Below are 21,867 nucleotides of genomic sequence, written 5' to 3'. Positions count from 1 at the left end.
CCTGTGCTGGGGACAGGAGTGAGACCCCAGGAAATGCTATTCCTCTGGTTCTTTGTCAGTGGGAAGCCTGAGTTTGTACCCGATGCCCAGCAGATTTTCCTGTCGTGGTTCAGTTTAATTTGTTTGGTTCTAAATATCAGCAAAAGATAGAGTTGAGGAAAAAAAATAAAATAAAATTGTCTCCCTGACGTTCAGCAGAGCCTGGGTGGGGCTGCCAGGTGACCCCACACTCAGCTATTCATCCGAGGCTGAAAAGCACTGCTGCACTGCAGGGTTTGCATTTCCAGTCCTCTCAAACCCTCACAGCAACACCAGCACCCAAAATCAATCCAGTTCCCTCCGCTGATGCTCTCTGAACGAGCAGCATGCATAGATCATGCTAAGAGAGAGGCTGCTTTTCTTTAGCCTGCTGATCTCATTATAAGCAAATACGAGGGCAATCTAATTTTATCGGCCACTAACAGAGAGCATGTTTAAATTTTAAGATCCAGCCAAAACCTCTTCTGCTTATAATTTGAGTTTAAACTTATACAGCATGTTCATTACCATAAACAATCTGCAAAATGGTCAGAAAACAAACTCCCCCCCTTGTAATCTGCCGTCAGAAAACCACAAAGAAATAAACATTGGCATCTCAGCTTTGCTTTCGCTTTGCTCTCAAGGCTTTGGAAAGACCAGCTGAGAAGTTTTCCTTCCAAATAAACTGAAGATTTTAAACAAACCAAAGTATCCTTCCAGATGTTTTTCTTTCAAGCATACCTTAATAAATGACCCTGAATAAAGAAAACTTCAAGGTAGATAAATAGTGTCTTGGAGGACAATGAATTAGGAAAGGGCTCTAAGTATTACAAAATTATACTCATGTTTCATCTCAATTGATTTTGTCCACCTAATCAGTAAAATCAGCAATAACAACTTGACTTTCTTCTTTGTGAAAGGGAACAAAATGCTATTTTAAAATATGAGATAATTTCAATTTAATAAATACTACATGTGCAGATAATGGGATTTCCATGAAAAATTCAAAGAGCATTGCTCTTCGTCATTAAATTCAAGTTAATCAGCATATTCTGCTGCAGATTCAATTAAAAACCAATATTCTAAATTTATTACTCAGCTGTAAATATCAATTCGGTTTCCAAGCAAAACAATATGAATCGGCAGTAAACAGCTCAATCATTCTGGAAGTTGTCTAAACACCAACCCCAACAGCAACAGAAAAAATAAACAAGAGAAAAGCAATAACAGCAACTTCTCCAAAATCCAGAATACGTGGTACAACATATTGTACCTTAACAAAGCAAGAGAATTGACAAAAAGTGGTGATAACCAACAGGAACAAAGACTGCTATTTGGTTATCAAACGTTACAAATTATTGTTTTAAACAGATGTTCATTTTGAATGCCATATGGGAGATGGAAAGGGTCTGTCAAAGCACAGTCGTGATGGAAATCTCCTGATCAAACCTGACAGAAAACTAAATCAACAGATCAATTCCCAGGAACTGCAGATGCCTCATTTCCTTTGGAAAACCAGCCTGAAAGGAAGGGCTCACTAACAACAACCACAACATCCCCTTTAGAGGTGGTGGCAGCACCCATGAACCTCAGCACAACAATATTTGGTGGGAAAAAAAATGAATCCAGAGAGCACAACCCCTGGAGAACCCACAGGGATGGATCCAAGAGGAGCGTCTGTCTCCCGTCCCCGTGTGACTCCCTTAACTCCCTCCAGGGTGTCCTGCCTGCTCGGGACAGGAGTCCAACAGCTCCTGGGAGAGTGACATCCCTGCATGGAGGGAAAAAGGACAGAAGCACAAGGATGGGCACAGCAAGGGCACAGAATGAAGGCAGGCTGGCAAATCCTGGTCAGCTTAGCCCTGGCTTTCCAAAGCCAAGCCCAACAGCTGCTCTGAAACTCTGGCCATGGGGAACAGCCAGGTTTGGCCAAGCTGGAGAGAGCAGGAGCTGAGAGAACCATGGAGGAAGTAGGAGCTGAAGGAACATTGAAGAAAGCAGGAGCTGAGAGAAAGGCTGGAGAGAGCAGGAGCTGAGAGAAAGGCTGGAGAGAGCAGGAGCTGAGAGAACCCTGGAGAGAGCAGGAACTGAGGGAAGGCTGGAGAGAGCAGGAGCTGAGAGAACCCTGGAGAGAGCAGGAGCTGAGGGAACACTAAGCTCCACAGCCTGGGGAGACCCTCAGGACCATCAGGAATGTCTCTTCCAGGTCTGAAAGGTGCCCTAAGTAGTAACAGACTTTAATGTTTCCCTCTCCCCTCCCATAAATTCCTGTACATTATTTTCATATTTTCTGTTTGGCATATAGAAACAGGATAATACCAAGTTTGAACTAAATTTCTCCATGACTATAAAAATATATTTGATTAAACAGATGTCAGCAAAATTTTATGGAGTGAAAATTGAGTAACAGATGGTGAGGTCTGTGGAGTTCAAAGAGGCTGTATTTTATTAAATAGGAAATTTGAGGAAAAGAATTATTTTGCTGGAAATATTGATGCAGTGTTTAGGCAAATGTAAAAGCATTCTTACTTGATAGAAAACAGTAAGTTTAAAAAAAACTTAAAATAGATATGTTCATACCATGAACCTTACTCAGACCATTAAAAGGGGGATTTTATTCCATCTTCTTTTTACTGACTACAGCACATCAAGGTTCTCAAAGAAAAATCATGGAGAAGAAAAAAAAAACTGGTACAAAACCAAAAACAACAATGACCTTGATTAAGCATCCTGAGCAAAATGCATCCTTTGTATGATACACACATATTGTGAAAACAAGTTTAGAAGTACAAGACCATGGGATAATAAACAGTTATACCAAACTTACATTATAAGCATTAAACAAAATTGCAAATAATGGCTTATGTGCTGTGGGAAATGAGACAGAAGGATTATAACTCCTGACTGCCATTAATGTACAACCCCTATTCCAGCTTTACTGCTTGGAATGGCAGAAGAACATTGCCACCAGTGGAACATAGACAGAGAGTCAATGAAATGAAAAGAACATCATAAATGTAATTATTATTGCACAATGTGATTTCTCTCCCTATTCCTATGGCTCTCAAGTCTTTTCTTCAAGCTGATATTTTAAACATTCTATTACATCATTGGGGAAAAAAATTCAAAGGGCAGAAGTAGTTTCAAATTCATGACCAGGCTTCTTCTGCATCAAAGAGAAAGCTACAGTACCCTGTGGAATAGCAGTCAGGGAGCTGCCTCAAATGTCCAGGGGGAAGAATTGGAGAAATCCAACAGTTCCAGAGCACTCAACCATGCTGAGAGCTGCCTGTTGTCCAAACCAGCCTTGTGTTGGATCACAGGCAGGAGACCCCCTCTGATTCCCTCACAGGGGAGGAAATTCTGAGGAGGAATCGGAGCTTTCTGAGCTGACAGAGCCTCTCTCACCTGCAAGAGGCACCAGCCCCTGTGGCCAGACCTGCACCAACACAGCCCAGCTCCATCAGAGAGCTCTGCTCCTCCCCCCTCCCAAAAACCTGCTGGGAGCTGCTTCTGCTCTGATCTCGGCAGGCACAGCTCAGGGTTTGGTGCTCCCGTGGATCAGAGCTGTAAGTGCTGATGCCACCAGGAGTAAAACCATCACAAACACTTAACAGATATTCCTGAGCTCGTGTCTTCATTTCTCAGTGACATTTCCCACCAGGTGTTCAGCTGTGCTGCCAGTGCTCCTGATGTGTGCAGCCCCAGAGCTGAGGGAGCTGCTCCATCCTCACAGTGAGAAATGCTGCTGCTTTTTCAGAGTGGGGCAATGAACTGAGCCCTCCCAGACTGTGAATGCAGAAACAGAGCTTACAACACACCAGTATTTATGGTTTATTAACTAAGATCACATCTTATTAGTGGGTTTAAACCTTGACACCAACCCCACAGGAAACATTTTCCCACAAAGACTGTATTTTAGGAGAGAAACAGTCAGACAATGTTTAACAGACTGATAAAAGAACCAACTAATTCAAGCCTCCACAAATCAAAATACCCTCCTCGAGTTTGCACTTCAGGGTTTTGAGCAAGAACCAGCTCTTCAGGAGCAATGCTTAGCTTTACAACCCATCCATCCTTCCTTCCCCTCTATTGATCCATTTATCAGTCACATCCAGGTATCTTGGCTGCTTCACAGGCTCCAAATAAACACATGAGATCGTTCCTGGGTTTAGATCACTGCCAGAGTAATTTAGATCACGTTTTGCACAGCCCTCCAGCTTCCCAAGGAAGAACTGATTGGATTCAAGCACGCTGAAAGCACATATATGTTGTCTGAACTATTTTCACATGCTTTTAGACCTAGAAATCCTGTATTTAAATTAGCAGAAAAAGGAAACGTTGGAGGTGGGTGTTAATTACTCCTATTTACAGGCTTTTTAGCAGTTTCCCATATTGGTTATAACAGAAGTTGTATCTTATTTTCAGTGATTCAAATATCAAGACAAGAGACAGAAATTCATCAGAAAAATCAGAGACTACTTTTCCAGAGATATAAAAGAAAATGCAGCTTACACATCTCAGGCATCAGCCTTTAGATCTATCCTTTATCTTCCTAAGGCAAACATGAAGATCAATCTGTAAAAAAATCCTGATATAGTCACCAGAAAAACTCCTCTTAATCTTCAGCTGCTCAAGGATTCTGCAGTTTTCAAAAGAACTCTTAAGCACAGGACATTTTGGGGTTTGAAATATTCAGTGTTAAGGGCATGAAAAATATCACTCAAAATGTTTAAAAGGGATTTCAAAGCTTGACCCAAGTTGATAACCCTGGTTAAGATTTTCATTTCTGGATATTTAAGATAAAATGGCTGAGGACTTACAGAGAGGAGAAACCAGATTTACAGCAGCATTTTAAATTGTGATAAGATTCCTAAATATAAATGCCCAAAGCTGATGTGCCAGAATGTTCATTGGGTATTTTTTAAAGGAAGGCACAAGGAATGATCTTAAACCTATATTTAACCTCGACACAGGAGGCAGTTCAGCATTTAGGGAGATGTGAAGGAAGGTCTTGTTCTCATCAGATCATCTTTCTTCAGTTTTGGAGGAAGAAGTGCTAATTTCCATTCTTCCCCATTTTCTGACGTGCTTTAGGACTCATTGTGGATATGGGAAAAGAAATTATTTGACCTCTTGAATAGAAGGAAAAGGGAAGTGGGAGGGTCACGTCTGGAGTGAGATCTCTGCCCCCTATTCCATGTCAACGTTCTGGGGCCTCAGGGCAATTTCTCAGGGCCAAATCTGACAGCTCCCAGAGAGGTTTATTGTGAAATGAAACAAGGAAAAGTACTCTTGAGATAATCTTATGGAACCCTCTTTTTATTCCTGCAGTGAAAGGCAGGAAGAGTCCATCTGAAAATACCAAATAATTTACAAGTGGAGTCAGAAAAACAAAAAAAATTGTGTCAATATGCATAATACTCCCCAAACTGGATGAACTCAATTACAATAAGACCAGCTTGTTAGAATCATCATTCTAAGGTGCTTTTAAATACTTTTAAGGTAATTGTTACCACACTGCAGCCAGAAGTTCCTGAGGAGCTGCCCATTGATCCCTTTCACTGACAAGTTACTGTTTAGATAAAATCTCATGCCCACTGTTGGTGCTTTTTTGTTGGTATTTTCACAGAGAATGCTGAACACTTTTTTAAAAATCATTTTGCTGACAGGAGGCCGCTCTGTGCCTTGGGAATGCCAGTGGATCCCTGAGTGGTGCTACGTTACTGCCATGGGGTGACAAGGACACAACGAGGGAAGTGTCTCTCCAAGCACAGCCTTCACTCGGTGTCTTCTTTAATGCAAGCTGAAAGCAAACTGCTCCAGCTGATAACTAAAAACTAGAAACCAAACAGTTAAGGCCTGTCTGATTAATTGCTCTACTTAGCTAATTTGATAAGCCCTCCATCAGTTTTCCATGCCTCCTTCATTGGCTTGATCTACTCTGTAAATTAATCTAATTACGAACACCTGCAATCCAAAGCCCATCTCTGCAGAAGTTCAACAACTCTTATTTATAGACAGTATTTCTTTGAAGGTCAGTTCTGAGCTTCATCCTGCCACAAGAAGCCAAGGAAGGGGTACAGCAAGGGGAATATGTATTAGAGGAACCACTCTGCCTCAGCAGTGCTTTATTCCCTCTGTATTCAGCAACATAAGCTGAATTCTACAGGAAAAATCTAATAACAATTTACAGGAGACAAAAGATGACAAACGAGTCAAAGTCATCACAGTCCCCACATTGATCAGATCAGCCACATACCAGGAGGGGAATGACAATGCCAGCTCCAATTCAGAGTGCCATGGTATCCCCAAAGAAACCAGGGACTTCACAAGGAAAGGCCGTGGGTTTAAACCACCCTGCAAGCTGCAACCTGATGAAACTATTTCAAAAAGTTCAGCATCACCTAGAGTGAATATATGCCAGATAATAAAAGATTAACTGTGTGTTTATGGTGTGGATGTGTGGCTTACTCTTGATTCCCTGGAAAGCAATTTCTGTTTGCACCAGTTCTTCACACAGGACAGAACTCTGCCAATAGAATCCAATCACAAAACTTGGGCTGCAGTGTTTTCAAAAACATGGACTGGTAACTGATTTAAAACCAATTGTATTGATAGTTACAATTGATATCTCTGATTGCTACTTTATCCTCATTAATTATTGTGAATATAAATTAGAAACAAAAGGAAGCCCCAAGCAGTTTTATCTGGCTATAAAGATTTCTTGCCACTGGATTTGCAATTCCTTTTCACAAATTATTTTGTGGGCAGAATGTTTAATACTCTGTTTTAATCATAATTTTCTCCCTCTCAAGATCATTACAGAAAGATTGAACATCATAAAATGTTTTTTTTCCATCAAAATCAGAAAAAGTTATAGTTCAATTCATCTGGGGGTTTGTGCTAGGCTTGATAAAATGTATTTTTAAAAGACAAATAGTAACACTGTCAGACTTGCCTGACTCAAAAGCAATTTGCATTAGTAAAATTTAACTGTAAGCCCTTGAGATGCCAATGGTTTATTGTATTTGTTGTAAAAAATATTTCAGCCAAGCAATGCCAAGCTTGGGGCCTTCTGCAGTAACTGTGGCAAGAAAAATGAGGAAGTTGTGCTTCAGAGAACATCTGCAGAGCTTGCAGGGGATCCCTGCTAGATGGACCCCAAATGAAGGACACTCCTAACCTACCTCAAAATACCGGTCCAATATTTTAAACCTGAGAATATGAGGAAGTTATTGATGGAGCCATTAACTGTCTCTCTGGGGCCCCCAGATTAATTAAATTCAGAGTCAGAGCTAGATCCTCACGGCCTTTCCAAACCTCCAGCAGAACTGCTCCAAATATCACCATGGACAGCACAATGTGGGAAAAAAAGTCATGCATTACATGGAAAAGCTGCTAGAATGTCAGAAAAGTACAGAAAACAACACCAAAAAGAAAAAAAAAAGGAATATGTTGGCATTAAAAGCCCTGACAGATGTTAAGTTTTTGTTCTTGCATCGTCTCCCATTGCAGAGCACTGAGTAATTAAATGTGATGAGTTGCAATGTGTTTGCAAGGGTTAGGCCATAGTGTGCACCAGCCTGCCTGCTTCCAAGGTTGTTATCAAAGCCTCAAGAATTCTTCGAGACTATTGGAACATAAATTGTACTGAATTAAGAAAGAAAAGGCTGAGAAACTGAATACTAAGACCACAAGGGCTGGGTAACAGAGGACTGTGAAAAACACCTGGACTGTAACCAATCATATACTCTGAGAAATACAGGCAGAAAATGAGTAAAAAAGACAAAAGCACCAATCAAAAAGTGTGCACTTAGTAGTTTGTAGAATCTATAAATATGTGTATAATGTAAACAATAAACAACTTCTAGTTAATCATACGAGTCAGCTATTCAAAAACCCTCCATTTCCCACAATAGCAATGTGCAACTGAGCAAGGGCTTGTCCTGGCCACGATCCCAAAGCTGCCCAGAGCCCCTCACCAGGGGCTGCTGGAGAGCCTGCAAGGCAAAGCATTCCCCTGGGAAGTGGGGATGGTTATTGACACCCCAAGGGATGTCCCAGGGTGGAACACATTCTCCAGGAAGCCACAGCACATTTCTGGCTCTCAGAAACACCAGGAAGCTCAGCTGAACGTGGCCATTGATTAGCCCAACAGCTTAGGGGTAGATCCCAATGGCTGACTCAACTGAGGAGAACTGGAGAGGAAGAGTAAAAATCCATGTCCCTTAAAGCCTTGGCCTCTGCCACCCCGAATCCCATCAGCAAGGGAAAGCTGTTTATTAACTTCTGCTCTCAGAGGTGGAGGTCATCAGCAGCTCAAACATCCTGAGGCAGGTAAGGGAGAACTTAGGAGAAAAAAAATTCAAACAGAGAAAAACAGAAAAAAAGAACACTGGAGCCACATGAGGAGTACCTACATCCAGTTAAAAGCATGAGGGAAAATAATCAATTTGAAAATATGTATCAGTAAACCCAGAAACACAGAAGGTGTTTGCTACTTAACCCCTCAAAAAAGAAAAAAGAAAAGAAAGCAGAGCACAGTAGGAAACCATTTGAAAGATGTGAGGCCTAATCCCAAAAGCTGGTTTATTTTCATATCATTATAAAAGGGGCAATTTGCTAATATTTGGAGGAGAAGGGAAAGAGAAGGAACATGTGCTGCTGAGGAGCAGCACAGGGGCTTCTTTTGCCTATACAAAATGAGTTTATGAAATATATTTAACTGAGTTATTTTAAGAAGTGCCAAAAAGTTGGCAGCCACAGAGAATTCCTTAGCATAGCTAAAGAGTCTGAGGGTTTGGAGCCAGGACAAAATGGGATTCACTGGACCCAGGCTGGGCCTGTTGGGTTGCTGCTTGCAGATCTCCCCATGGGAGGACCTGTCAGGAATTCTGATCTCACTGGTTACTTGAAACTACAAAACTGGCCCCTTCCTGCCTTAGCTGCAATCCTGGCCATGACCACTGGAACTTTGAGGCCATCATCAGATCCTTCACAGGTTCTTAGGATGTTGTAGAAAACTGGAGATTTGTCACTAAAAAAATTCAGCAAAAAACAAAGACTAAACTCATTTCCATGTGTTTGTGATGATTTCAAATGATTGGCTGCTAAAACAACATGATGCCCCTTTGATATAATAATCCCTGGAATGACAAGGGACAACAGGAGGAGATCAGGCTCACCATGAACATAGCACACCAGGCGAGGAGACCTTTGTGTCACAGCATGCAAGACCTGGTAAAAACAAAGAAAAAAACCATTTATGTTTTGGAAATTTAAATTATTATGGGTATAATGAATGTAAAATCAAAGAGAAAGGCAGTTCAATCATTGAAAAACAGCTGGTTTAATTTAAATCCAAATGCATTTATTGCACAATTAATAAAATTAAGCTCATCTCTTTTGTGTTATTCCATAACAGAAAATTTAAAAGTGACTCTTAAAAAAATGAAGTATAACGCACCTTCAGAAAATAAAATATTACACACCTTCCAAGAGAACTGAAGCATTTAATATTGCCTAATTCCAGAAAAATCCAACTAACAATGCACACAAAAGCTCTCATGCTTGTTGCCATTTATAATTATTTTGTAGTAGCATTCAGGTCTACAAGTATTCAACAAAACTGATAACCTCAATTTTTCTCAGAATCAAATATCTTGAGGGAAAAATGTTTACTAAATAAATACAAGCATGAATCAGGGAAGATGAAAGTTTTCCTCCCTTCCTGTTGGAGATGAAAACAAACATCTCTTCCAAGAATTACATCAGGACAAACATGCAGGTGTCACAAATCTAATGCCAGGACAAAATTTTCAACAAAGAATCTATTTCAAGCCCTTCTGGGGGTGATTTCACGTCAGCAGAGACAGAATCCTGTGTGCAGCACATTCGTCAAGACACAACTTGCCAAGCAGTCAGTTCAGCAGAGCCCCTCACGCTGCCTGGGGAATGTCTCCCTCCTAAACCAGCAGAGTGATGCAGGAGCACAGCAGTGCCAGCCCTCCCAGAGCTTCAGGACTCAGGGATTCCACAGCAATTTCTCTCCTGACTCCTCAAAGCACTTCAGAGCATGGCAGAGGGATGCCCAAACAGAATGGATCTCGTGCTAGTAAGAACCAGACAGGAATTCCCAGAGTCCCTGGGTTCCGCTGCGCAACTGCTCGGCCAGAAATTAAAAGGACAACACGACTTCTTTGGGAGCCAAAGCTGACTCAGGGAGGTGGCACATCATGAATTAAATTGAAATCTGGCCAAAAAAACCCAAACAAGCCTAACCCACTTGATTGAAGTGCCGTGTAAGCACTACAAGTGATAAAAATACCTCTCTCCCATCCTAAGCTGACAGAAGTGCTTGCAGGAGTTCCAAGCCAAACATCTTGTTCCACCACCTGGGCTACCAACATCTCTTTAGCACATTTATCCCAGAGATTTCCCATTGTGGGAATACATGAAAACAGCTAAAAACCAGAGCTCTCACTCTGAATTGCACACACGGTGCTGGAGCTGAGCAAACAAGTCCATCTTCTCCAGGAGCTGACAATGCAATCCCTCTACTGGATCCCAGTCCCAAAAATCAGCAGGTGATTCCAGGAATCAAACAGCAAACAGGGAGACACAGCAGCAGGGGGAAATACCCAAATGCCAAGGCTCTGGAGTATAGCAAATCAGAACATCTCTGCCAGAGGGGATGGAAATGGTACAAAGTCGATTAAATGAGTGAGAAGGGCACTCCCAGCAGGACTGGATGCAGGCAGGGATGGGAACACTTGGCTCTGTCCTGACCAAATCCAGTTCCAACACCTACCCTTGGAGGCCTAAGTTGTAAAAACTGTTTGTGCCCAGCAGCACAGGTGTGTCCTTAAACCTCCTGCCTCCCTTTGCCTCAGCAGTAAAGTTGTCCCACTTCTGTGAGATTGATTTTGAGTATAAATTCAGAGGATAACATAAAAGTGCTCAAACACTGGGGTGATAAATTAAAATAAATGTCTCATTGGTATTCTCAATATATTTCTCTGTTTCTGTAAAGACTCGACATTTTCAGCCTGGGAAGGACAACAAAACCAGAGTCCAGGAGTAATTAATGCTACTTTTAAAATGCATTTTTATTTTAATCAGGGACTACTTAAACCCCCAGCCAGATCAATATTTATTTATTCTTTCATCTGGCTTTCCCAGAGTTTTAGAAAATTATAGTTGTCAAAGGTACTGCCTATTGCTGTAAAACTCCCTGTGAAGGAGTTTGATGTAAGAAAGCCAGTCACTCATGAAAAAAATTAAAGTCATACAAAATTTATAGTTAAATAAAAACCTTTGTGCTTCATTCATTTCCCTAAATAGCTTAAACCCTTGCTGGAGCAGAAATTCAGTGTGCCTGCAAATCAGTCATTTGCTGCAGCTGCCTAAAAATATGAATAACCATAAAGAAATGGATAATCAAAGAATTTGCTAGAAAGAAAAGAATCTTAGTGATTTTTAAGACTGGTCTTGATGGGGGAAAGGTTTCACCTTCCCAAAGTGAAGATGGAATTATAACAAAAATATGTAACAAAATTATAACAAAATAGATGAGTTCCAATTTCTCCAATATCCAGAAATCTGGAAGAGCCACACGGGTGGTGATGGTGGGCTCCTCATCAACAAACTCATTTCCTATGTAAAGGAAAATCGATTCTCTTTGGAGTACAAGGGCATGGGGGAAAATTATTAAGTATTAAAAGAAACTTCTAAAAGGGGAGGGAAACAAAAGGATCATTTCTCTGTCAGTCAGCTCTGGGATGCTCAGCTGCTGTCAAACATTCTGAGAACTTTTTATTTACTTTAAAAACAAATTCACAGATACTTTTCTTTATATTTGGGGCTGCTGAAGTGGCTTACAAGGTAAGGCAGAGCAGTTCCAGCCTCCCCCAGCCCAGAGCTGCAGCCCTGCCAGGTGTTTTCACACAATCAGAACCCAAAGTGAGACAAGAACAGAACTACAACAGCTCCAAGTAGAATCTGATGGTGATTGTTTGCTTCATTTTTTAAATGCTGATGACCAAGGTCTGGCAAATATTTTATCATCTCTTGAGAACCCACGGGTAATGCTGCAGTCAAACATTTTAAGTCAATTTTGTGCTGCTGAAATGGGATCATTTCCCCAGGATTCTGTGGCAATTAGGAGCAGCACTCAGTAGGGTTATTTTTAGCAAGTGCACCTCATTCACACATTTCACAGTGCTGCTCAGGGATCACTGATCTATATGCATGACTGCAGTGATAAAATCTGGCAACACTCTTTAATAACTGTTTAAACTGTTCTAGGCGTGTTTCGAGCAACGTACAATTATTCCAACACCTAAAAAGAGCTTTTCCACTTGCAGGATTTTCCACTACTCAGTATGTGCACCCTTGCAGTCGGATAGTTAAGATTTTCCATTATTTCCTTTATTTGATTCGCACCTTTTCAGCCACTGGACAAAGAAGTTGTCCCTGCCCGTGGAAGGGGGCTGGAACTGGATGGTCTTAAAGGTCCCTTCCATCCCAAACTATTCTGCTCACAAAAGATACCTAAGATGGGATTTGCAAAGGCTGGAATGAGAGATTCTTATCTTGATGCACAAATTCATGAGAGTACAGCTGAAAAATATGTTGTTCATCAACACACATTTATATAAATATTGAGAATGATCACCGTAAAATCTGTGTGACTTTGTTAAATTGTAGTGAGCATAATGTATTTGGCATGACACTGAACAAAGCCAAAATTAAAACTGTAGCTTGGTCAGTTTTGCTGTGTTTTTTAATTTAAAACAAATTCCAGAAACATGTTCACTCTATCACCACTGAATTTCTATTTTCTGAATGTCCTCAAATGCTCCTGCTGTACAGTACCATTTCTTAAGATAAACAAAACAAATTGAATTTATTGAAATGAGTATGGATGGAGATTTTTGAATCAAGCATAGCACTGTTGTTAATATAAAAGGTGGCAGAGCTTTGGGTGAAGCGGGAATAAATAAAAGTCAGCTGTGTTAGGACATTTCCAGGAGGAAAAGTGTTCTGCTGGCCATGCTTCCATCCTGTGCAGTGGAAGAGACCTCAAAACCCTGCTCCACTCAGCCCTGGCTTCCCAGGAGAAAGTTTACTCATGTTTGAAGATGGAATGAGTGTGGCATTAGCAAAAAGCCCATCATGAACTGTCCGGCTGCAATTCAAGCTGGTGGAGAAACGAAATCACAAGGCTTGAAAGCCAGAGACAGGACAACAGGAGAGAAACCACAGTGACACTTGGAAAATGCGTCACAAATGGTGCATGGAAGGAGGAGAAATCACTGCTTTTAAATTAAATGGTCATTTTGAGGGCTTTGTCTTCCCCTAAACCCCCCTGCAACAGTGGCACACACCTCTACCACACCTTCAACTGCTCCCACCTTTCATAAGGGCAGCATTATTCTGAGTTTAGCTCCCAGTGTGAAATGCATCTCATTCTCCCTATAGCTCCCCAGGATCTCAGAACCTGTAATTACAGCACAACAAAACAAACCTGACAGCCACTGTGGCAGCTCTTTTTGTCAGACAGACAGGCAGCAAAGCCTCTCAGGGGCTGTGCCACATCCACTGTCGGCTCTCATCGGGTGCAGAGTTGAAAATCAGCAAGGGATGGCTTCCCTTGTTCTACCAAATGAGTCAAAGATGTTCTTCTGAAGGGTTCTTCTGACTCTCGGTCAAGGCCTCACTGGAAATGGGAGCTGAAAACACTGCCCCACAGCACTCAGATTTTGGAACAGGCAAACCTTTTATCAGACTTACTGACATTAAAATAAAAGTGACATCCCAGGCACCTTCAGTCACTCTTGGAGCTAGAGAAGTGTTGTAGGCACCAAACAGACAACACAGCTTTTCTGCTTGGTGATGGAAGTTCTGGATGATTATGTAAAATCATCCCATGTGTTCTCTTTGCAGACCTGAGGTGACTGATGCCCTCCCTACACCAGTGGCCTGAGCTGGTGGGAACGAGGGAATGGCAGAGCTGAAGATAGAAGTGTTCCTGTGCAACGTCCCAGCAGTGCCTCTGTCACACAGGAGTCCTGACTGACACATCACAATGTGCTGGGCGCTTTCTCTGGGGAGGTTTGGTCAATGAAAGTGTTACTCTGATGGAGGAAAGGAGCAAAAAATTTGGGGATTGGGTTTTGGCTTGGGGTTTTCTGTTGTGTGGGGTTTCCCCTCTTTTTGTATTTCTTTACCTTGTCTTTATTTTAGAGGTGCAGAGTTTGAATGATTAAAAAAAAGGTATTCATCACCTAAGAAACTTCAGTGACTTCAGTCCTCAAGCATTTCATACAATGACTATCTATTCTGTAGGTTTATTTAATGTAAAATACATGAGTGAGCAGCTCCACCAAAATCATACAATAGATCCAGACAAATTTGGTTCAAATTTCTTTAGGTACAGTGTGATTTAGATGTTGATCTGCACTGTCTTTGGTATGGCTAGTGGCTTAAGATGTGCTGGTACATCTGTTTTATCCTAAGGCCATCTATTATAGATTTATAACAGGAAAAAAAACCCAAACATGTAAGGGTCTTTCAGACAATAAACATTTTGTTCCCTAGAGGTATTCAGCTTCAAAATAAATAATGAACCAGGGATTTAAGATTTTAAGTGCTGGAATCAAAGCTATGTATTTCAAAGGACTCTGGGTGATGTCCAGCCTTCATTTGCCTGCACACTGCTCATATCCCAGGAGATGGGACTTTTGTTCTTCTGAAATTGTTTTGGTTATAAGAAAATGCAGTAGCTCAAAAGGCACAGTAATAGCTTTCCCTCAGTCATATTAGACATATATTTTCTAAATATTCCCTTTATTTCTAACAAATGGAGCTGGATTTGTAGCAGAACTTGACTATCAAAAACTATGACACAATTATGACCCAGCTTATCTGCAAACTCCTTCATGGTTTGTATTTTCCAGCTCTTCATAAACTACAGTTATTGCCAATTCCTTTAATAATTTGGCTGTCTGATTCTAGGAGATTATGTGGGCCAGAAGAATCCTCAGATAATAACTCCGTGTTGTTACAGAGCTGTATTCAATATGTGTGAATGTTTTCTCCCAGAGATCAGTTTAGGCATCCAATAACACTTTTGGACAATTTAAGGCTGTGCAATAAACACCCCATAAAAACTGATTCAAAACCAAACCATCTCATAAAATCTGAGAAAACATAAATCATGTTTGAAAAACGGGGGGCTTATTAGGGAAAACCACATCTCTTCCTATATCTGAAAGCAGGAGTCAAGAGCTAACACAGTGCTGCTTTTCCAGCATTCCCAGCAGCCATCCCTCACTGCTGTCCCTGCAGCAGGCAGGAGATCTGTCCCTGCAGAGTCCCAGGAAATGGGATTTCTGTGCCCTGCTTTAGGAACGGCAGTGCCTCCAAGCCTCCAAGGCAGAGGCTCCTCCTGGGGGATGAGCCAACCCACAAAGCAAAGAACTTGATTTAGCCCAAAATACAAGTTGTTCTCTTGTCCCAGTAAGTGACAGGTTTAGTGAGCAGAGGCACCAACAGGTATTTGCTTTTAGGCAGCATTTTGAAATGAAACTGGCTCTGGGAAGGAGGAGTCCATCATTCTCCCTCAGTGGCCTTAAACTCAGCAGCCAGGAACAGTTCCATTATCCCAACCCTGTGGAGAAGCTGTTTCTACTCATTTATAACCCTTCAACATCTTCCCAAAGAGCAGAAGGATCACGCCAGAGTCCAAGTACTCTTTCCACTGTAGCCATTATGAAATTGCAAATATTTCTCCCAACTTCCTTTCTGTACCACCTCCCACTGGTACTGCTGAGCTTTAATTCCTCGACTTTCTAATGAACACGGCCCCATTCTCTCCTTAATGTATGCAAATGCACTACAAGAATTTTCAAAGCACCGAACAAAACTCGATATCAATTTCTAATTAGAAATTTCTGCAGCTCTGGAAATCTCAGCCTGCTCTCTGTGATTTTGTTAAAAAAAAAATCCACGTTAGTGGCCATAGAGATGTGTATTGTATGAATGTATTTTTTTAATTTATTCATGAAGAAATATTTTTAAAGGCTGCTCGGTGACAGAGGATTTAACACAGTGTTATGCAATAACTGGTTCAACAGCTTCCCCCACCATGTACTTTTCTCTGCATGTAAATTTTTTGAAGTTATTTCTAAGGCAATAACTCGATATCAAAAGTTTAATTTCAGAGTGTGACAGATGACAAATATCTTCTCCCTATTTAAGTGCTCCCCCCACAGCACTATTCTAGTCTGTGCAGAATATAAATGACCGACTGAAGGCAAAATAATAAAAAAAAGCCAACAGCATTTCTCAAGGTTTTTCATTAAAATCCACGTTTAAGAGAGAATTAATGAGGGGGAAAGAAGTTATCCTCCCTGAATGATGCTGATCAAAGTACATTTCTTCAGAAGCTTCAAAGATTTGCTGAGCAATACATCACTCATGTCCCCTCCCAAGGAAAAACCAAATTATGTATTGAAAATTTGGGTTAGCTACAGTTCACTGTAAATACATTTATGACACTGCAACAAAGGAATGCTGCCCTGTGCACAGGAAGGAAAATTCCTGCAGCATTCTTCTTGTAAAAAGGACTGCACTGAGTTTAACACCACAGTTCAGTGTGTGCTTAGGTGCTGAACTTGGCCACATCTCAAAAGCTTGCAGAGCTGCAAGGCTTGGTGTAAGAAAGATGAATCAGCCTTAAATTAACCCCAGAGTGTGCAGTGAGGCTGTGAACCTTCTCAGAAATGCAGAGAGAGAGGATTCAGCTCCTTCCCTGCTCACTGCTCCAGCCCAAGCTCACGCAGCCATCCACTGAGCCACCAGGGACCTGGGCTTGTGCTGGTACTTTTTCAGGTGTTAAAAAACAGCAGGAATTTGGCTTTTTGTGCTTCTTTCTGCTCCTTCGTTCTCGGGTGATGCTCACAGGAAAATAACTTCATTCAAGAGAAAATCTCCCTGAAGCACCAGAGACAGCCGTGTGTTTGCTTTGAGTCAAGCCCAGGAAGAAAAAGGGCTCTGCTTGTGCTCCCATCTCCTTTTGCTGGGTAGCAGAGCGTGCATCCTGCAGTGGGAAGGGCACATCCACGGGCAAGGCCTGCCAAGGGCTGACCTGCAGCTCAGCTAAACAGCCTCTCACAGGAAAGGAGCTATAAAAACACAGATTACAGCAGTTTGCCAGATTCCCACCACAACCATGAGCACCTCACTGGGAATTCAGAGAATGAGCAGCATCCCCAGCATTTCCCACAAAGCTTTAACACTTCTGCTTTTTATTTTATCCATATCCCTTCCTTCAGGGGTGGGTACAAGTGCATCCAAACATCCTGGATCTGAGAGAGGGTTTAACACCTCCCCAGTCACACAGCTGTGGGTAAACTGATTTCCTGACAAAGTTTTATCTGCAAATTCATTCATTTTCTCTATTAAGGTCTTTCAAAGCATCAGCAAAGTACAGTGACAGCACTGCCAGGCAAGGTGATTTATGAAAAGATGCTGTCCAACATTTTCCCAACCTAACTTCAAGGTAGTTTTGATGGCTGGTTTGCCCATCACTTATATTAAACACACACATTAATTATTCCTTAGAAATTGTTATTTAATTACACATGTTACAACTTTAACTATTGCAAGGTATCTTGCCAGGATAGTCCAGTTAGTTCCACAAGTTTAAAAAAAAAGGTTAATTTAAATTTTCTCTGATTAAATAACGTACTGAATATTATTTCCATGGCACATCCAGAAGTGGTTCAAGGTGAATTCTTTTGATCCAAAAGCAATCAGGACATTTCTTCAATTCAAGTATAATGAGATGCCAGTGAAAGAACTTCCTGGTGGTTGACAGGTGACTCCATTCCTAAACTACTCCTTTTACCTTCAGTGGATGGACCTATGGAAAAATGCTTACAAAGGCTGTCTGGAAAAATATTGGTTTGTCACTGGGATTTTAAGTTGTGTTGAACTATTTCCTGCAAGATTGTCCTAAAAGAATTGCTGGAGCACACCAGGGAGTTTACAGAGCAGGTGACCAGAACCTGTCTAAAGGCAGAGCAGGGCTCTTTCAGCACAGTGTGAAGGAGAAGTATTTTAAACCATTCCTTAGCTCTCCAGCCTTCTCCTGCACAGCTTTCCCCCACACCATTGTCACAAAAAGGCAGCACTGACAGCTCTTCAGGCTCCAGCAGGAAGCCACCCACACACAGCTCCAGAAAAGCTCTGCCTGGATAAGCCAGGCTCTCCTGGCCAGGCCCAGGTGACATCTCCGCTCTGCTCACGGTGGTGGCACTGGCAGGATCCCCTCTGGCACCCAGCAGCTGCCCCCTGAGCCCAGGATGCAGGAGCAGGATGGCTGCAGCTCCTTCCATCCCTCTCTAGCTCCTCCCTGGCTGCCCCCAAAACACATCCTGCTCTCTGGAGGTGTTCCCAACGTGTCCCAGCAGCCAAAAGTAGGACAAAGTGTTGCTTCCCCTCTGGTGGGGGTTTGCTCTACTGAAAAAGAGAGGAAAATGGGAAAAAACAACTTTATTCCTTTGTGTAGTAGCACAAAAGATGATTATGCTACATTAGTTTCTCAAAAATCACCTTATCTCAGGACACCCATCAGGCACCACTATTTTCACAACCTTTAGGATCTATTTCAGCTTAAATTTCCTCTGACAAGGGGGTTTTACCTCTGTAAAATGTCTTGGTTTAAAAGAAAAGTCCCCTTATTAGGGAAAAAAACACACACACACAAAATAAAAAACAAACTAAAAAACAAAACAAAACAAAAACCACAAACAGAAAAGCTCAGAACTGCTCAAGTTGTTTAAGAGAAAACCATAAGTACAAATGGCAAAAAGCCACAAAATTTGTAATATTTTCAATCTTAGCAGACTTTCATAATCAGTCACCACTATTTTCACAACCATTAAAAGATATTTCAGCTTTAATTTCCTCTGACAAGGGTTTTTTTTTTTTTACCTCTGTAAAACATCTTGGTTCAAAAAAAAAGTTCACTTATTATGGATTAGAGACTCTTGGTTTTACTGACTGTCTTTCTGTGCAGAGGAAACAACACTAGAATTCCTTGCTATGGATTAGAGATCCTGGGGTTTAGTGAATGCCTTTCTGTGCAGAGAAAACTCTAGTTTAGGGTACATGGCAGCATAAACCATTGTTCAAGATCATATCCAACCACATGAACAAGTGCTTGAGGAAATACAGGCATAAAATGATCCTGTTTTAAATGTTCTATCTCTGTCACATATTTGTCTTCTTGTTCTGATAAAGTATGCATGTTGACAAGAGAAAAATGGAAGAGAGATCCAAGGGAATAAAACCCCTGCCATCAACTACAGAAAATGTAACATGATTTCTGTTGTACCAGAGATTAGAGATATTAAATGCAAATACATGCAAAAATGCTACTCATAAAGTGATTTGGAGGCCTTGAATAACCTTTTTTGGTAAAATGTGTCATTCACAGAATAAATGCAGATATAGCACATTGTGAGATGTGATATAAAGGATTGTAAGTGACATATTACATTTTTGAGGGAGTTTTGGCCCTCATTTGAGACCATCAGCATCCAGATCCTCAGAGGCTTCAGCATTCACAGAATCTTAGAAAGGCTTGCCCAGGGGTGCTCAGAGAAATGTATCAGTGATCATTCAATGATGAAAATGCTTTAAGATTACTGCAAATTCCACTTGATGGCAAATATTTAACTTACACAACAAGCACCCACATGCCAAATTAAAGCTGCAAACCAAGATAAAACTTCATTATTAGTCTTCACGACGTGGAGAAATGAGACAACAAATACAAGCTGGCAAACCATCAGAACTATTTTTCAGCATCTGCAGGCAAAGGTAGAAATGCATCAGGCTTGCAGCAAGTGAAATAAACTGGAATAAAGATTTGCCACCAAAACTCAGCCAAAACCCCTGCAGATGCTGCTTGTGTTGGTATTAGTGGGCATTGCCTGTTATTTATAAGTAATGGCATCATCATTATCCCAGGTTTCCCCACATGGATCCCTCCAGACAACAATTTCCCCACTGCTGTCACCATTCCTGCAGTTAATGAGCTCAGGGAAAAGCCCCACTCCCAGGTACCTCTAATCCCTGGAATGTGCAGCACAAGCAAGGTTTGGTTTTGATTCACTGCCTGAACTGAAGATGACTCCTCAGACACCTGCAGCACTCCCAGAAAAGCCATTTCTGCAGCCTCTAATAGGGCTGCAAAGAGACCCCCAAGAGCTGCTTTTCCAGGCAGCTGTGACACCACTGCAAGCTGTGGCTGAAGAGCAAGGCACAGCCCTTCTTCCCTTCCACCAAAAGTCATTTACTCCTCTGTAACTCTGCTCTCATTTCCATCTGGGAGCTGGGAAATATCTCTGTGCCTCATCCTTGGCTGGGAGCAGTCTCACAAAACAAAAGCTGCCCAAGAGCAGGATGCTGCTGGTGGGTTTGATAGTAAAAGGTTTTAAAATCATAAAATTCGGGGAGTTAGAAAGAAGCTAGATTTAGTGGAGCCCTGGGAAAATGTTAAAAATAGACTCTGAAAATATTAGGCCTTGTGTTTGCCAGATCATGTGAAATTGTACCTGCCTAAGCGGTATATGATAAATGATATAATTGTTAGATGTGATGATTGTTTAGTAATTAAACATAATTACTGTTTAATCGTAAAGAAGAATAGGGAGAAAACTGTGTTAGAAATTTGAGGGGTCCATGAGAAGTCCATGCATGGATGAAATCTATGTATGCAATAGAACAATATAGGTTTAATAATTAACATGAAACTTATATAACAATAGAATATAAAAACATGTTCATCCCGAACCCGTGTCGGAGTCAGATTTGGGTTTGTACCCCTGACACACAGAGCTCTTCAATAAAAGCACCTGCACATAATCATTCGTGATTTTGTGTTTCTGAACACTAACAGGTTCTGCTCCCACAGCCAGAACAAGCAGCAGCACTCCCCAGCCATGAGCTGTCCTCAGAAAGTTCAGATTAGCAGCAGGATGGAATCATAGAAAGTGTTGGGTTGGAAAGGTCCTTAAAAATCACCAAGTTCCAACAGGTCCCACCCCCTGCCCTGGGCAGGAACATCTTCCACTGTCCCAGGGTGCTCCAAGCCCCATCCAGGCTGGCCTTGGGCACTGCCAGGGATCCAGGGGCAGCCCCAGCTGCTCTGGGCACCTGTGCCAGGGCCTGCCCAGCCTGCCAGGGAAGAATTCCTTCCCGCTGTCCCATCCATCCCTGCCCTCTGGCAGTGGGAGCCATTCCCTGTGCCCTGTCCCTCCATCCCTTGTGAAAAGTCTCTCTCCATCTTCCTTGTGGGCTCCTTCAGGTCTCCCCTAATTGGGGAGAGCCCAATTAGGTCTCTTGGCAGCTTCTCTGCTTGGTTTGGGGTACAACTTTAAAAGACAAACCAAACCACAAACAGGAAAGCACAAAACTGCTCAAGTTGCTTAAGGGAAAACCATAAGTACAAATTGCCATGGCAAAAAGCAACAAAATTTTTAATATTTTCACTCTTAGCAGACTTTCATAATTACTTGTTCCCTTAGCAGTAAATCTCACTCCCAAACAGAACCTCCTATATTGTGTCAAGTGCCAAGGGCTGCAAAGAACATATTCCCCCAAATATTTCTCATGAGAATTGCACATTATATTTACTATTTGATACATTTATAGTGGCACACTAAATATACACTTATGAAACAGGCTGGATTTATTTGCACCATATAAAAGACCATAAAGTTTTCCATCCATAGGGGACCAAGCTAATCATAGTCCATTTAATCATTGGAC

The 21,867-nt window shown here is 41.6% G+C and overlaps 1 protein-coding gene across 4 annotated transcripts in view; it reads right to left on the bottom strand.

Moving 5' to 3' along the window:
* ATP2B2 (ATPase plasma membrane Ca2+ transporting 2) overlaps positions 1 to 21,867 on the bottom strand; it is a 397,274-nt gene that overhangs the window by 286,218 nt on the left and 89,189 nt on the right. For all 4 annotated transcript variants that reach the window (XR_005258393.1, XM_038149263.1, XM_038149261.1 and 1 more), the window contains exon 2: positions 9,207 to 9,258. The gene's annotated coding sequence lies outside the window, so the exon portion shown is untranslated. The remainder of the gene's footprint in view (positions 1 to 9,206; positions 9,259 to 21,867) is intronic.

This window comes from Motacilla alba, chromosome 12 (genome assembly GCF_015832195.1).
Source record: "Motacilla alba alba isolate MOTALB_02 chromosome 12, Motacilla_alba_V1.0_pri, whole genome shotgun sequence".
NCBI lineage: Eukaryota > Metazoa > Chordata > Aves > Passeriformes > Motacillidae > Motacilla > Motacilla alba.
The sequence above is the reverse complement of the archived record's forward strand: the minus strand, read 5'-3'. Positions and strand labels throughout refer to the sequence as shown.